Source organism: Rhinopithecus roxellana, chromosome 1, assembly GCF_007565055.1.
Source record: "Rhinopithecus roxellana isolate Shanxi Qingling chromosome 1, ASM756505v1, whole genome shotgun sequence".
Taxonomy (NCBI): Eukaryota; Metazoa; Chordata; class Mammalia; order Primates; family Cercopithecidae; genus Rhinopithecus; species Rhinopithecus roxellana.
The window spans coordinates 201,240,950-201,258,453 of record NC_044549.1 but is presented as its reverse complement, the minus strand read 5'-3'; the positions used below and the strand labels follow the sequence as shown (position 1 = coordinate 201,258,453).

General features: G+C 44.4%; 1 protein-coding gene across 1 annotated transcript in view; it reads left to right on the top strand.

The window, feature by feature from the left end:
- The window catches only part of SMARCC1 (SWI/SNF related, matrix associated, actin dependent regulator of chromatin subfamily c member 1), a 198,230-nt gene that overhangs the window by 173,562 nt on the left and 7,164 nt on the right, over nucleotides 1–17,504 (top strand). The window lies entirely within an intron of this gene.

Sequence of the window (17,504 nt, the reverse complement as noted above, 5' to 3'; positions counted from 1 at the left end):
CACACATAACACAGCAAACTCCCATGACCTGGTTGCAACAACCATCATCTTTCTGCCACTTTTACTTTTTGTTACAGAAATCTTCAACCATAGATAAAGTAGAGAGAATAGTATGATAATCCCCCATGTACCTATTGGACAGCTTCAAAATTATCAACATTTTCGAGTCTGTTTTTATCTTTTCCTCCTCACTTTGGGAAATGAGATAGACTTCAAATATATCTCTAACCAGTGGGAGTCTTATTCTTTAACATAACTATCATCATCATCAAACAAAAGTAACCATAATTCCTAATATCTTTCGTTAAATATCTTTGAGTGCTTAGTTTGTTTGAATCGGTATTCAATTGAGATTCACACATTTGTTGACATGTCTCTTAAAAATCTATGTAATAATTCACCTTCCCTTTTTTGTGCCATTTATGTGTTGAAGAAACCAGGGTTTTTCTGCAATGTGGCTATGCCTGATTATATACCAAAGGTGCATAGTGTCATGTCGTATGTCCTAACTCCCACCCCGCCTACACACAAACACACATTTCCTATAAACCAGAGGATTGCTCTGGATATTTTATCAGGTTCAAATTCATCTTTTTTTTTTTTTTTTTTTTTTTCTTTTTTCGGACACTGTCTTGCTCACTTGCCTAGGCTGGAGTGCAGTGACATCAGTGACGTGATCATGGCTCACTGCAGCCTCAACCCCCCAGGCTCGGTCAATCCTCCCATCTCAACCTTCTGAGTAGCTGTGACTACAGGCGCACACCACCACACCTGGCTAATGTTTGGTTTTGTTTTTATAAAGATAGGGTTTCGCCTTGTAGCCCAGGGTGATCTTGAACTCCTGGGCTCAAGCAGTCCTCCCACCTCGCACTTCCAAAGTCCAGGGATTACAGGCATGAGCTCTACCACACCCAGCCAAGATTGACTTACGAGGTCAGGCATTCTTGTAATGTCAGTTTTTCTTTTTGTGATATTAAGATTGATCAGTAGTTCTGGTGTTATCAGTTGGATTCATCCATTATAAAAATCCCCATTCAACTTAATTGTTTTAGAATTTAGCATTCAGAATTGCTTCCTGAATTAGCTATTTTAGTCTGGGCATGATGGTTCATGCTTGTAATTCCAGCACTTTGGGAGGTCGAGGTGGGCAGATCACCTGAGGTCAGGAGTTCGAGACCAGCTTGGCCAAAATGGCGAAACCCCGTGTCTACTGAAAATACAAAAATTAGCCAGGCATAGTGGTGCACATCTGCAGTCCCAGCTACTCAGGAGGCTGAGGCATGAGAATTGCTTGAACCTAGGAGGCAGACGTTGCAGTGAACCAAGATTACGCCATTGCACTCCAGCCTGGGTGACAGAGTGAGACTGTGTCTCAATTAGTTACCCTGAAAATCAGTTCTCATAGGAAAACCTGGATAAATGCGTCATATTTTCCCTCTGTTGGTTATCTGTATAATGAGTTGCTGCCCCCCAGTCACCAAAGGTGACCAGTGAAGGTTTTTTGTGTATATTTTTAACATTGTAAAATTATAAATTTTTAAATATTTTGTGTGTTTCAGTCTATCATAGATACTATTTGTGTTTCTTGTTGCTTCTTAAAAGAGGTTGGGTCTCACTGAGTTGCCCAGACTAGACCCAAATTCCTGGGCTCCAGCAATCCCTCTGCCTCAGCTTCTGAAGTGGCTGGATTATAGGCATGTTCCACTGTGCTTGGCATTTTCTTATGCTAAAATTATCCCATTTGTAGCTTGTGAGAGCTGTTTCAAGTTGGCTATTATTTACTACATTTTAACCACTTTGGAAGTTGAACTCATAGTTCCTTCAAGCTTAACTGCCAGCATCATTAAAACCTAAGATGTGGCCGGGCGCGGTGACTCAAGCCTGTAATCTCAGCACTTTGGGAGGCCGAGACAGGTGGATCACAAGGTCAGGAGATCGAGACCATCCTGGCTAACACGGTGAAACCCCGTCTCTACTAAAAAAAATACAAAAAAGCTAGCTGGGCGATGTGGCAGGCGCCTGTAGTCCCAGTTACTCGGGAGGCTGAGGCAGGAGAATGGCGTAAACCCGGGAGGCGGAGCTTGCAGTGAGCTGAGATCCGGCCACTGCACTCCAGTCTGGGCGACAGAGCGAGACTCCGTCTCAAAAAAAAAAAAACCTAAGATGTACTTTTTACTCCAGTTCAACCCCCAACCCCACATTCCTTCTCTTCTTAGAGGGCAATATGTGTGGGTGTGTGCTGTGTATTGTTAGTCTAGTGAAAGTCATCTTGTAAGATTTTTATAGTTTGTTTATCAACAGTAATATACCAAGTGCTTAGCCAGAGCCAAAGTTTGTGCTTTTGGGGTTGGAATGCAAATTCTCTGGCCAAGTTATGGTGTTATCAACACACTTATTCACAACCCAAAATGTATTTTAGGCCTTAGTTTTAGTAGTTTTTATTGGCTTTACTGAAAAACAAGGCTAAGTTTACTTTGGGAAGCTTTTGTTTAGACACACTCAGAGGATTAATGTGCGATCATGAGATTTACTACCATCACCAGACTTGCCACTCTAAATGACATTTGCGGAGAAAGCCTTAGAAGTTTGCCCTGCTCACAACAAGATGCTTTCTTTCTCAGTCTTCTTCTCTATCTGCTTGAGTGGATCTTAAATTCTCTGTATGGAATCTGATTTTCTCCAGGGTTAAGCTTTCGAAAGATACAAATGCTTAACAGAGTGCAGATCTCAAAATAATTTTTCAAAAACAGTAGTTATTTAAAAATTCCTAGGCCAGGCTTGGTGGCTCACACCATTAATTCCAGCACTTTGGGAGGCCAAGGTGTGAGGATCGCTTGAACTCAGGAATTTGAGACCAGCCTGGGCAATATAGAGAGAAGCTGTCTCTACCAAGAAAAAGCCAGGTGTGGTGGCACTACATACCTGTAGTCCTCACTACTCAGGAGGCTGAGGTTGGTGGATCACTTGAACCCAGGAGTTTGAGATTGCAAGTGAGCTGTGATTGTGACACTGCACCATTATACTCCAGCCTGGGCAACAGAGTGAGACCCTGTCTCTAAAAATAAATAAATAAATAAAAATTCAGTTTCTAAAACACTGGGATAAACTTTTAAGAGGAAGTTTACTGTAGCTACATAGTATTTGGCTCTTAATGGTACTGAAGCATCATATTCACATTAACTCTCACAGAACATCTAAGGAACACTAGCATCTGCATTTAGTTTGTAAAAGATGAGCAGAGAGGTGCATCTACTTTGTTCCCTAAATGAGATTTTGGTGATAATAGGTGTTTGTGTGCCATGCCCCTCACCCACATCGTTTCACTTACTTTTCATTTACTTTTCACTTACTTGTCATTCTCACCTTACAAAGCATGGCAAGGCCACAGAACTTTGCTGCATGGTGGAGCCAGGATTCACACTGAGCTCCATCTAATTGCAAAGTGAGGCCAATGCCACAGTGCTGCCTCCCGTGACAAGACGAAGGGGATTTACAGCAGATTCAGATACAGCTATTCTAGTGAAGCAGTGCCAGCAAACTAGAGTTCATAAAAATAGTCTTTGGAAAAGAAATAGGTCATTTTAATCTTTTTACTTTCTCACAAAAATAGGCTTTTCTAAAGTGAATTTGTAAAGGAAAGAATTATTGAGTGCAGTACATGATGAGAGTTTTTTTTTATTTTTAGTCTATGACAAGATAGTCTTATGATTTTTTGTTGAAATAAAATGTACATTTTGGATAATGCACAATCATAAATATTCAGCTGAGGTTTTTTTTTTAATTTTTTTACTTCCTTTATACTTACAGAATTGATGAGTTTTAACAGAGAATATTCATGTGTAACGAACACACAGAGGCCCTCATCATACTCAGTTGCCTTCCCTTCCAAGGATAACAACTCTCCTGACTTCTAGCACCGTAGACTAGTTGGGCTGGTTGAATGTTATCTAAATGTAACCACAATGATATTTATTATATCTGGCTGCTTTCCTTGTTTTATTTTGTTTTGTCAGGACCATACTCTGTCACCCAGGCTAGAGTGCAGTGACACCATCAGGGCTCACTGCAGCCTCAACCTGCCAGGCTCAGGCCATCCTCCCCGCTCAGCCTCTTGAGTAGTTGGGACCATGGGTGCACACCACCACGCCCCACTGCTTTTGAAATTTTTTTGTACAGGCATGGGCTCACTATATTGCCCAGGCTGGTCTTGAACTCCTGGGCTCAAGCAGTCCTCTCACCTCTGCCTCCCAAAGTGTTGGGATTACAAGCTTGAGCCACCATGCCCAGCCACATCTGGCTTCTTTCACTCAACACTGTGTATCTGGGATGCATCCACATTGTTAGTGGTTGTACATTTGTTCCTTCTGTGTGCTATACAGTGTTCTGTGGCTGTATTATTTACTAGTCTGTTCTCCTGTTGGACATTTGACTGATTTCTGGATTTTAGTTATTACGAATAGTTTGTGCTGTTGTGAAATACATGAGCACATGTCTTTTGATAAGATATATATGTACATGTCTGTTGTATATATCCCTAAGGTATAGAATTGAGTATTTATGAACCTAAGAGTGGATCATAGGATATGCATATGTTCAGATTAATAGATGCTGCCAAACTTTTTGCACAGTGGTGGTGCCTGTTTACACTCTAGCAGTATGTGAGAGTTCCAGCAATTCAAGATAATAATTTTCCCAAATTACCCCTTTGTTGGGTTGCTTCGGAGTTTGAATGTAAAATTAAGTCTATTAAAGAGTAAAATTAAGAGCAACAGCAAATTAGGCTGGGCGCAGTGGCTCATGCCTGTAATCCCAACACTTTGGGAAGCCGAGGCAGGTGGATCACTTGAGGCCAGGAGTTCGAGACCAGCGCCTGGCCAACATGGCAAAACCACATCTCTACTAAAAATAGAAAAAGTAGCCGGGTATAGTGGCACACACCTGTAATTCCAGCTACTCAGGAGGCCAAGGCATGGACCCAATTGGTTGGACCCAGGAGGCAGAGGCTGCAGTGAGCTGAGATCATGCCACTGCACTCCAGCCTGGGCAACAGAGTGAGAGACTCTATCTCAAAAATAAAAAGTAAATTAAACATGCTATTTTAAAGTTATCAGTTTAGAAAAAGCTGGTTCTAACAGGTAGGTCTGATAGACCATATTCTAAAGGTCAGCTACAGAGTACTTTCAAACCAGGACAAGTAAGATTGTTCATAGCGTTCTGGGGCCAGAATGGCTTTAGTCTCTGAGTTGCCACAGGGTAAGGTAAGAACTATGAGCAGGTCCTTCCAACTTATGATTCCTAAGTTCCAGAAAAGTTAACAGGCCACAGCTTACATTGGGAGCTGAAGATTATCTGGGTCAGTTGGCTGTCTTTGGTATTTGGCTAGACTTTATGATATATGATGGGAATAATCAGCTTCTGAATGCCAGTAAGGTTGGGGAAGTGCTGAGAGCAGGGACTAGGCAGATTTATTACCAAGTGGTTAATTTTTCATCTCTCTGGCTTCTGTATAAGTATGCAGATAAGTTACATGTAATTTTTCTCTACACAACTCTCCATCAGTTAGTGGTGGAGCCTGTTAAAGTAGCAGCTTGGTATTATGAATCTGCTAGGCTCTCAAACACTTATGGACTTCTAGGTTTCAATGTAACTGGTGTAAGCTGGTACCTGTACATATGCCATTTAATTCGTACCTGTACCCCTCTAAGTCCTTCAGCCCCTCTGCCCCGTCGCCTACCTTTGATTCATCAAATGCTTACAATTTTTGTTTAGAGACTACTGTGTGCATGCCTCTATTGCTCTTCCTTGGCTCTTATTGTTTTGTTTCTATCTCTTATAGTGTCCCAACTTGGTTTCTTCCTACCAAACAAAAAGACAAGAGAAGTATCTGTAGTAGAGTGTTTCTGGTATCCAGTTGGCAAATGGAAACTGAAAGTTGGCCCCACCTGTTCTGTTTGTTTAGGTTTTGTTGATCTTAATGAAATACACAGCACTGCATTTCATTCCTTTTCATTTAACTATAAAACTGTATCAAATGATGCCTACATTAAGATTCTCCATATAAGACTGCCATTCCAGATGGCAAAAGGTTGAATAGTCATAATAGAAACCAGTTCTTAAGCACATGTGTGTTATTCCCTTGACCATACCCTGGCCCATGGTATCTGTTAATATGAAAGCACATGGGGAACCATAGAGGAGAATGGCCCAGGTGGTGGCTGCTGTTTGCTGAGGTGTGCTGCTTACTCGAGCAGGAGGGCACCTCTGACTTCCTGGGATCTCCGGTTTTTGTTGTTGTTGTTGTTGTTGTTGTTGTTTTGAGACAGAGTTTTGCTGTTGTCACTCAGGCTGGAGTGCAATTTTGTAGTCTTGGCTCTCCACAACCTCTGCCTCCCGGATTAAAGCAATTCTCCTGCCTCAGCCTCCCGAGTAGCTGGGATTACAGGCACCTGCCACCATGCCCAGCTAATTTTTTTATTTTTGGTAGAGACAGGGTTTCACCATATTGGCCAGGCTGGTCTTGAGCTCCTGACCTCAGGTGATCCATCCGCCTCGGCCTCCCAAAATGCTGGGATTACAGGTGTGAGCCACTGCACCTGGCGGGATCTCCTTTAAGTTGAGATGGTCAGGACTGTAGGAACTTTAGCACATGTTTAAAGGAAGATTACCTATCATTAAGTTAGAAGGAAATGACAGAAATCTAGTATATAATTATAGTGGTAATCTCTGCTCTCCATAGGCAGGGATATATTTTAGTAGAGGCAAGGTCTCACTATGTTGCCCAGGTTGGTCTCAAACTCTTGAGCTCAAGTGATCCTCTCGCCTTGGCCTCCCAAAGTGCTGGGACTACAGGCGTGAGCCACTAGGCCCAGACCGTCCTAGGCATTTGTAATAAATGAGGCACTCTTGAATATTCCTGCCTCATGGATCTTAAGTCAGCTGCCTGCATTGGGGAAGCCTTTGTGTGTGCTCGATGTGTGTAAGCAGAGGGAAAGAACATGTTTGATGTAAATATTTTCGTTGTTTCCTCATTATTAATAGTGTAAGAATTTTTGGAAGTGCCTAGAAAATCAGAATAGAATTGGTCTGATTTGATGAGAACTCAGACATAATACAATGATATTCTAATGATAAAACTAGAATGGGCTGGAAATGATGGCTCACGCCTGTAATCCCAGCACTTTGGGAGGCCAAGGCAGGCAGATTGCTTGAGCTCAGGAGTTCGAGACCAACCTGGGCAACATGATGAAACCCTGTCTCTACGAAAATAAAAAAATTTGCGAGGTGTGGTGGCGTGCGCCTGTGGTTCCAGCTACTTGGGAGGTTGAGACAGAAGGATCACTTGAGCCCAGGAGGTCGAGGCTCCGTTGAGCCAAGATCGCGCCACTGCACTCCAGCCTGGGTGATAGAGCAAGACCCTGTCTTTAAAAAAAAAAACAAACTTTTTTTTGAGACAGGGTTTTGCTATGTCGCCCAGCCTGGAGTATAGTTGTGCAGTCATGGCCCACTGCAGCCTTGAATTCCTGGGCTCAAGCAATCCTCCCACTTCAGCCACCTGAGTAGCTGGGACTACAGGCACGTGCCACCACACGCAGCTACACTTGGCTTTTTAAGCCCTCCAGACCTACTTACACAACCGTACCTCATGAGAAATAAAGCTCAGGAAAGAATTACAACCAGTCATCACTTTCTAACCCACCCCTGGACTCAACCCCACACTGAAAAAGAAAAGCAATAGCCTGGCCGAGCATGGTGGCTCACATCTGTAATCCTAGCACTTTGGGAGCACTTTGGGAGGCGAGGTGGGCAGATCACCCGAGGTCAGGAGTTTGGGACCAGCCTGGGCAACATGGCGAAACCCCATCTCTACTAAAAGTACAAAACTTAGCCGGGCATGGTGGCAGGCACCTGTAATCCCAGCTACACAGGAGGCTGAGGCAGAAGAATCACTTGAACCCAGGAGGCAGAGGTTGCAGTGAGTCGAGATCACACCACTGCACCACTCCAGCCTGGGCGACAAGAGTGAGACTCCGTCTCAAAAAAAAAAGAAAGAAAAAAGCAATAGCCCATCACATCAGCCAAGATTTTATTATCTGCGGTGCCTTTGGTCCTACTTGCATCATGTGATAACAAGGCTGCCATGCTGCTTTCCGGAGTAGCAGGTTACCCTCACAAAGAGAACAGTGAGGGCCCAGTCTTCAACAAAGAGAGTCTGTCACAGGCACTCCCAGGAAGCTGCTGTGGGGAAGGCACAGTCTCTGAGGAGCCTGGGCTTCCCCTCACTTGGCCCTGATTTTGTTATTTCCGTTCTCCAGGGGACTCAGCCAGAGGATGTGGCTTATATAGACAGTTAGAAATGGATTGATGAAATGTGCTCAAGACCGGAAATTCACAGGTTCCCTTTCCTAGATTAACTTTCTTTTCCTACCCTCCTTTCCCAACCCAAAGTATAAAATTAAGATCCTTTACTAATATTCCATTAAGTGTCATGAGTGTAATGCTTTAGTAGAAGATAATCAACCCGAAAGAGAATGAGGGATTTTTCTACTAGTTAAACCTAATTTTAGCAAACCTTTTAATTTTTCAGGCTTCAGATGCCTGCTGTTTAAAAAAAAAAAAAAAAAAAAGGAAAAGAAAAGAAAGAAAAAAAGCTTGTATGTAGGTCAGACTGCCACCATTCTAAGCTTTGATACTGCTGTTTTGATGCGCACGCTCGCTCTCTCTCATTTTCTTCCTCTCCCTGTCTGTTTGGAAAAAAATACCTGATTTTTTTTTTTTTAATGGAAAATACATACACCCTTTACTTTGTTTGCCAAGGCCTGTTCCTATGCATTTCAGATCTTTGTGTGGGCCAGATCTCTTAATGTTAGTAAGAATTAATGGAAATGCCTTCAGACACTGTTGTTCATTTAAAAGTGGTGAGACCTGTATTGGACACCACAAAAACCATAAGGATGTTTAGGTTTCGTAAGGACAAGGGTTGCTTTACGAGAAATTGGTTTTATCTTCTCCTGAGTCTTCTTAAATTCTACCCATTTCAGATTTCATCCTTGGAAGTTACCTTTCTAAGGGGAAAGTTACTCCTTAGAAAGGAAGGTGGGGTAAAGGAAAAGAGAATGGACTTCAGGATCAGAATGACCTGGATTTGAATCTCAGCTCAGTCTCTTGTTCATTGTGACTTTGGGCCAAATTACATAGCTTCTCTGAGGCTTAGTTTCCTTATCTCAAAACTGGGCCCTTACCATCATCTTCCTAACAACCTGGAGGCTTCAAAGAGATAACTGTCACATCACCTGGCATGGTCGACCCTTACTCAGCCTTATTCTTACCTCCTTTCCTGTCTTTTCTCTAAACCCACTGCCCCAGGTACACCAGTGCTGAGTTGCATAGCGTCTGACAGAAGGAACCTCTGGACGGCAAAGGGACATCATTCACTCTTAGAGTACCCCTTGCTTTCCTGAGAGATGTTTGTCTTTGCAAGTTGCCATAAGCAGAAGTAAATTGCTTTTCCTCTATACCTTCATTTTTGCTGCTGAGAAGCTGTTGTCCTCTCCTACTCAGAACACCTGTATCCTAGTGGCTTTATGACCTTGTTTGTGACAATAGGATAAAGAATCTTTTTCACAAGGCTTTAGAATTTATAATAAATGAAAAGAAAGCTTTTTTATCTGTTGGGCTAACAGCCTTGGAAAACCCTAAAGCTGCCCTATCCCAGCTTGTATTCATAAAGATGTAGGGAAATAGGTAAATGGGCCACTGCCACTGAGAAGATAGCTTTGGAAATAGTACTACTGGACTTAAGAGCAAGCAAGAGCCTGCAGGCATTTCCCAGTGCGTGATAGGTAGACATCACTTCATGGGCGTTTGTCAGTCAGCCAGTGATGCTCCTCTTTGCCAGATTGTTTCTTGAATAGTTGATTTCTCTGCTGGAACATACACTCTGAATTGCTGGTTCAGAAAGTAATTTCTGTCTGGAGCTGAGCATGGGGCAAATAACAGGTCAATCAGTTTGGTGACACCAGGGTTTGCATCACATTGTCTCTGAGCACCTGTTAGACCCCTCTCCCCCAGACCTTGGTTGTCAGGGGTGCACATTGGCTGCAAGCACCATCTCTAGAATCAGAGTACCTACATCAGATCTGAGCTCCCTCATTTACAGCTTTATGACATTGGGCAGACTACTTAATCTTTGTGTCCTCCTCTTTCTTCCACAGGGATAATAGTGCCTGGTTTATAGTGTTGTATGGGGATTGAATGAGTTAACATTTATAAAACTCTTAAGTACAGTGCCTAAGGCATACCACATGTTTCCTACATAGTTTCCTGAGGCTGCTATAATTTTTTTGAGACAAGAGTTTTGCTCTTGTCGCTCAGGCTGGAGTTCAGTGGTGTGATCTCTGCTCACTCTAACCTCCGCCTTCTGGGTTCAAGTGATTCTCCTGCCTCAGCTTCCCAAGTAGCTGGGATTACAGGCACGTGCACTCCTGGCTAATTGTTGTATTATTAGTAGAGACGGGGTTTCACCATGTTGGCCAGGCTGATGTCAAACTCCTGACCTCAGGTGATCCACCCTCCTTGGCTTCCCAAAGTGCTGGTATTACAGGCATGAGCTACTGCACCCAACCTGTCATAATAACTTAATACAAGAGAAATTTATTCTTACTCACTGGGAAATCAGGTCCAATATCCAGCAAAGCCATGCTCCTTCCAGGGTGTATAGGGAAGAATCCTGTTCCTTTTCTCTTCCACCTTCTGGTGGCTTGCAGCATTCCTTGTCTTATGGCCACGTCTTTCTTTGCTCCATCTTTACATCACCTTCTCCTCTCTATGTCTTTGTGTCTGTCTCTGTTTTTTTTGTTTGTTTGTTTTTTTTGTTTTGTTTTGTTTTGTTTTGTTTTGTTTTGAGACAGAGTCTCTGTGTTGCCCAGGCTGGAGTGTGCAGTGGCGCGATCTCAGCTCACTGCATTCTCCCCCTCCCAGGTTCAAACGATCTTCTCCTCAGCCTTCCGAGTAGCTGTGACTATAGGCATGTACCACCACACACAGCTGATTTTTGTATTTTTAGTAGTGACAAGGCTTCACTATGTTGGCCAGGCTGGTCTTGAACTGACCTCAGCCTCCCAAAGTACTGGGATTACAGGCGTGAGCCATTGTGCCGGGCCACACACATAGCTTTATTCAATAAAGTCTCAGGAAACCAAAGCTCAGGGATTCAGAGAGAGAGGAGGAGACCTGTGAAGGGTGGCAATATGTTCTTCCTAACTTGTTTAAGGCCTCTGTCCAGGTCGGACTTGGTGGAAGGAAGCAACCTGTACCTGTTGATAAACATGGGCGGCATTATTTCTGCTAGTATATGGCTTCCCTTTGTCACAACAAGTCCATTAGGAGTGTTCTTTCATCTGCAGGCTAGAGTGTTGTACTTTTTAGCTTAAAAGTAGGCCTCATGTTTTTAGCAGCAACAAAGTCATCTGTCACCCTTCACACCACCTAGAATAATACCATTAGAGAATCATTAGTAGTGATTTAGAGTGTGGAAAACAAAGCATTGCTTTTATAAATGGCCTAGCAGGTGATGTGGGGTAGGAAGAGAGCAAAAAAAGGGACCTCCAAAAGGGAGCTGGGACAGTACCACCTTAAAAACAAAGGTGCCCCTTTGACAGTTTGTGGAGAATCTTAGAATAGTAAGTCTCTGTGTTTGCCACTGCTCTATTTGAAACTCTGGGAGTTCTATACCTTCTTCCCTTTGCACATACCTCTGTATTTCATTATATGGCTGCCCAGCCTACATCTCCTGTTCCCAAAGCAAAAGTTCAGTGTCCTCTTCACATCATCCCATCTTCACACTCCCAGCAGTCAGATACCAAACCCAAATTCATTCTCCATCTCAGTTCCATGCTCACCCTTCCTCCTTGCTCTGTCACCAATCCCCAGGATGCCTCTTTTTAAGGAACCTGCGGCTGGGCACAGTAGCTCACACCCATAGTCCCAGCAACTCAGGAGACTGAGGTAGGAGGATCATTGAGCCTAGGAGATTGAAACCAGCCTGGGCAACATAGCAAGGCCCCATCTCTATAAAAAATTAGCTGGTGTGGTCCGACCACAGTAGCTCACGCCTGTAATCCCAGCACTTTGGAAGGCCGAGGCAGGCGGATCACGAGGTCAGGAGATCGAGACCATCCTGGCTAACACGGTGAAACCCCATCTCTACGAAAAATACAAAAAATTAGCCAGGCCCAGTGGTGGCGGGCGCCTGTAGTCCCAGCTACTCGGGAGACTGAGGCAGGAGAATGGTGTGAACCCAGGAGGCGGAGCTTGCAGTGAGTGGAGACTGCACCACTACACTCCAACCTGGGCAACAGAGTGAGACTCTGTCTCAAAAAATAAAAAACTAAATAAATAAATTAGCTGACGTGGTGGTGCATACCTGTAATCCTAGCTACTCAGGAAGTTGAGGTGGGGGCATCACTTGAACCCAGGAGTTCACTGCTTTAGTGAGCTATGATCATACCACTGTACTCCAGCCTGGGTGACAGAGCAAGACCTCATCTCTTTTTTTTTTTTTTTTTGAGACTGAGTCTCGCTCTGTCATTCAGGCTTGAGTGCAGTGGCGCAATCTCAGCTCAGCTCACTGCAACTCCTGCCTCAGCCTCCTGAGTAGCTGGGATTACAGGTGTGCGCCAGCATGCCCAGCTAATTTTTTATTTTTAGTAGAGACGGGGTTTCATCGCGTTGGTCAGGCTAGTCTCAAACACCTGACCTCGTGATCCACCCGCCTTCCCTCCCAAAGTGCCAGGATTACAGGCATGAGCGACTGCCCCCAGCCAAGACCTCATCTCTTTTATTTAAAAAAAAAAAAGGGGGGGGGGGGCTGGGCGCGGTGGCTCAAGCCTGTAATCCCAGCACTTTGGGAGGCCGAGACGGGTGGATCACGAGGTCAGGAGATCGAGACCATCCTGGCTAACACGGTGAAACCCCGTCTCTACTAAAAAATGCAAAAATCTAGCCGGGCGAGGTGGCGGGCGCCTGTAGTCCCAGCTACTCGGGAGGCTGAGGCAGGAGAATGGCGTAAACCCGGGAGGCAGAGCTTGCAGTGAGCTGAGATCTGGCCACTGCACTCCAGCCTGGGCAACAGAGCAAGACTTCGTCTCAAAAAAAAAAAAAAAAAAAAAAAAAAAAACTTGCAGAGTGCCGTCTCCTACTCTTGTCTATCTCATCAACCTGACATTCAGCCCTTACTTCTCTGCAAAAGCACTTTTTCTCTGCTCTAGGCACTAACTCCTCTGCATCCCTTCTTAAAGCTTTCTATCCTAGCTGGGCATGGTGGCATGCACCTGTAACCCCAGCTACAGAGGAGGCTGAGGGAGGAGAATCACGTGAGCCCAGGAGGTCTAGTTCAGCCTGGGCAACGTAGCAAGACCCCATCTTTTTTCTTCTTCTTCTTTTCTTTTTTTTGAGACGGAGTCTGACTCTGTCGCCCAGGCTGGAGTGCAGTGGCATGATCTCAGCTCACTGAAACCTCCGCCTCCCAGGTCCAAGCAGTTCCCTGCCTCAGCCTCCCGAGTAGCTGAGATTACAGGCACCTGCCACCACGCCTGTAACCACCATGGGATTTCACCATCTTAACCAGGCTGGTCTTGAACTCCTGACCTCTTGATCCACCCACCTTGGCCTTCCAAAGTGCTGGAATTAGAGGCATGAGCCACCGCACACGGCCACGACCCCATCTCTTAAACATTTTCTAAAAAATTGCTTTCCATCCCACAGAAAATTAGGTTCAATCTTCTCTTCTTTTCAGAACTTTTCACTAAGTCTTCTGTAGCCTTACTATTGAAGTTCTCACCCCTTGTTCTACATGCATGACTCTTTTTTGAATTAATGTAGCCCTTTTTCCTTTGAATCATGACAGACCCAGCAGTTTTGTTTTATTTTTGTTTTGGGAAGAAAAAAAAAAAAACCTGGCCGGTCTTGGTAGCTCACACCTGTAATCCCAGCACTTTGGGAGGCCAAGGCAGACAGATCACGAGGTCAAGAGATTGAGACCTTCCTGACCAACATGGTGAAACTCGGTCTCTACTAAAAATACAAAAATTAACTGGGTGTGGTGGCGTGAGCCTATAGTTTCAGCTCTTCGGGAGACTGAGGCAGGAGACTCACTTGAACTGGGGAGGCAGAGGTTGCAGTGAGTCAAGATCGCCCCACTATACTCCAGCCTGGGCAACAGAGCAAGACTCTTATCTCAAAAAACAAAACAAAACAAAAAAACCTTTATAAGCCTCAGTGTAATACAGATGAAAGATAGTAAGGTACCACAGAAGGGTATGGTATTTATGTAGATGCTACATATAAATGGTATCTCTCAGTTATAATGGGAGTGACATTCACATTATTTTCTGATTGTTTAACTTAGGCTTGGCTATGTGTTTATTTTATTTTATTTATTTATTTATTTATTTATTTATTTATTTATTTTGAGACAAAATTTCACTCTTGTTGCCCAGGCTGGAGTGCAGTGGCTTGTTCTCGGCTCACTGCAACCTCCGCCTCTCCAGTTCAAGCGATTCTCCTGCCTCAGCCTCCAGAGTAGCTGGGATTACAGGTGCCCACCACCACATCTGGCTAATTTTTTTGTATTTTTATTAGAGACAGAGTTTCAACATGTTGGCCAGGCTGATCTTGAACTCCTGACCTCAGGTGATTTGCTCACCTCGGCCTCCCAAAGTACTGGGATTACAGGTGGTGAGCCACTGCGCCCGCTTGGCCGTGTGTTTTTAAAAAAAAAATCTTAACCCATACACAAACTTTTCTAGCAGCTTTATTCATAGTAGCCAAAAAGTGAGAACCACTGGATGTCCTCTTTAAGGTGTGTGGTCCATCCACAGCAGGGAGCACCACCCAGCACTGGAAGGAACAGCCTGTGACTGCATACACAACCGGTGACTCTCCAGGAAATTACCTGGAGTGAAAAAAGAAGCCAATTCCAAAACGTTGCAAACAGTGCTTCCACTTATGTAGTAACATTCCTGCAACAACAGGTCAGAGATGGAGAATAGAGGAGTGGCTGCAGGAGTCAGGATGGGTTGTAGGGATGTAGGTATGCAGATCTTATCAAGGTGTACCCGCTGTCCTGCAGCATATTCCCTGGGGGTGGGCTAAGGCACCCAGGATTTCTGTTATTTCTTATTGGTTTGTGGATCTACAAGCATGTGGCTTCACAGTCCCACCACAAGGATGCCTGAGTCCTTGGGTCCCTGCTGTCCCAGGTGTTTTTAGGATTAGTCCTATCCCTAATCCCTTTCCTTCACTTTACTTACATCTCATCCACAATTCCAAGTTACTCACAAATTTTTATTGATCAGCTGGAAAGTCTTCATTTTTTTTGGCTTGCTCCTTCCATAGTTTTTCCTTGATTTGCCTTTCACTCCTTTATGTGCACTCATCGTTCATATGCCTTGTAGTATTCTTGCCATTTGTCCCTTTTATCTCTGAGTCAATCCCTAGATTGGCAGACTCTCCAACACTGCCTATTTCTGTCCTAGCTACATGGCACAAGTACAAAAATACAAAAATTAATGATGGTCAGTTGGTCCTAGTGACAGTGTCCATGTAGGAGTAGATTCAGCAGCTGCTTTTGGTTTTGCCAAAGTGATTTGAGCAAGTTATTTTCCAGCAAGCGGATCTCTGAGACTCCTCTGCCAAGCTTTGCGTTAACACTGTAGAGTGCAGAAAGATGGGCCAGAGGGCCCAAAACTCACTATTCTGTATATTCTGGGATATAATGTTGATGTATTTTGCTTTAAAAAGTAGTCCCTGAGGCCGGGCACGGTGTCTCACGCCTGTAATCCCAGCACTTTGGGAGGCCGAGACGGGCGGATCACGAAGTCAGGAGATCGAGACCATCCTGGCTAACACGGTGAAACCCCATCTCTACTAAAATACAAAAAAAATTAGCTGGGCGTGGTGGCGGGCGCCTGTAGTCCCAGCTACTCCGGAGGCTGAGGCAGAATGGTGTGAACCCAGGAGGCGGAGCTTGCAGTGAGCCGAGATCGTGCCACTGCACTCCAGTCTGGGCGACAGAGTGAGACTGCGTCTCAAAAAAAAAAAAAGTAGTCCCTGGAAGACTGGACTACCTTAATTCCTAATTCTTTTTTTTTTTTGACAGAGTTTCACTCTCGTTACCCAGGCTGGGGTGCAGTGGTGCAATCATGGCTCACTGCAACCTCCACCTTCTGGGTTCAAGCAGTTCTCCTGCCTCGGCCTCCCAAGTAGCTGAGATTACAGGAGCATGCCACTGTGCCCGGCTAATTTTTGTATTTTTAGTAGAGATGGGGTTTCACCATGTTGGTCAGGCTAGTCATGAACTCCTGACCTCAGGCGTGAACCACCGTGCCCAGCCCCTTATTCCTAATTCTCATACCTCATTGTAGTTCTCTTCATTGACACCCCTGAAGTAAGGGGCTCCTCTCTTAGGTTCTTGGGTCAAGGAACAGCCACTAGAGATAGGCAGGGTGTGGTTTGAAGCTTTGTATGTCTTTGTTTAGATAGACCTCTTTCTGTAGTGACAGAGAGTCTGTATTTGAATTATCTTCAGTACTGCTTTGTGTATTTTAATTTGGTCCAATCTCCAAATTTTTCAAGATTAAGCGTTCTTATTTCTAGCCATCTCAGTACTGTCTTCTAACCTATATTCAGTTTCATACAGTTGTCCTTACATAGATAGTAAAGTCCCTAGATTTAAAGAAAAACTACATTGATTGTCTTTTCTTACTCTGTAGAGAATATAATTTGTCCTACATAAAAAATTTCAGGCCAGGCACGGTGGCTCACACCTGTAATCCCAACACTTTAGGAGGCTGAGGCAGGCAGATCACTTGAGGTCAGGAGTTCGATACCAGCCTGGGCAACATGGTGAAACCCTGTCTCTACAGAAAATGCAAAAGTTATCTGGGTATGGTGGTGCACACCTGTAATCCCGGCTACTCAGGAGGCTGAGGCAGGAGAATTGCTTGAACCTGGGAGGCGGAGGTTGCAGTGAGCCAAGATCGCGACAGAGCAAGATTCTGTCAAAAAAAAAAAAAAAATTAAGCCTTGATTGTGCCCATTAAACTATTATTCTTAATTTATTACTCTTTAAAACCAAGACTACGGCCGGGTGCGGTGGCTCATACCTACAAACCCAGCACTTTGGGAGCCTGAGGTGCGTGGATCACTTGAGGTCAGGAGTTCGAGATCAGCCTGGCCAACATCGTGAAACCCTGTCTCTACTGAAAATACCAAAGGAAAAAAAAAAAAAGCCGGGCATGGTGGTGCACACCTGTAGTCCCAACTATGTAGGAGGCTGAGGCAGGAGAATCCTTTGAACCCAGGAAGCAGAGGTTCCAGTGAGCTGAAATCGTGTCACTGCGCTCTAGCCTGGATGACAGAGAGAGACCCTGTCTCAAAAAAAAAAAAAAAAAACCAAGACTACCAGCCTGGGAAACATGGTGAGACCCCATCTCTACAAAAAATTT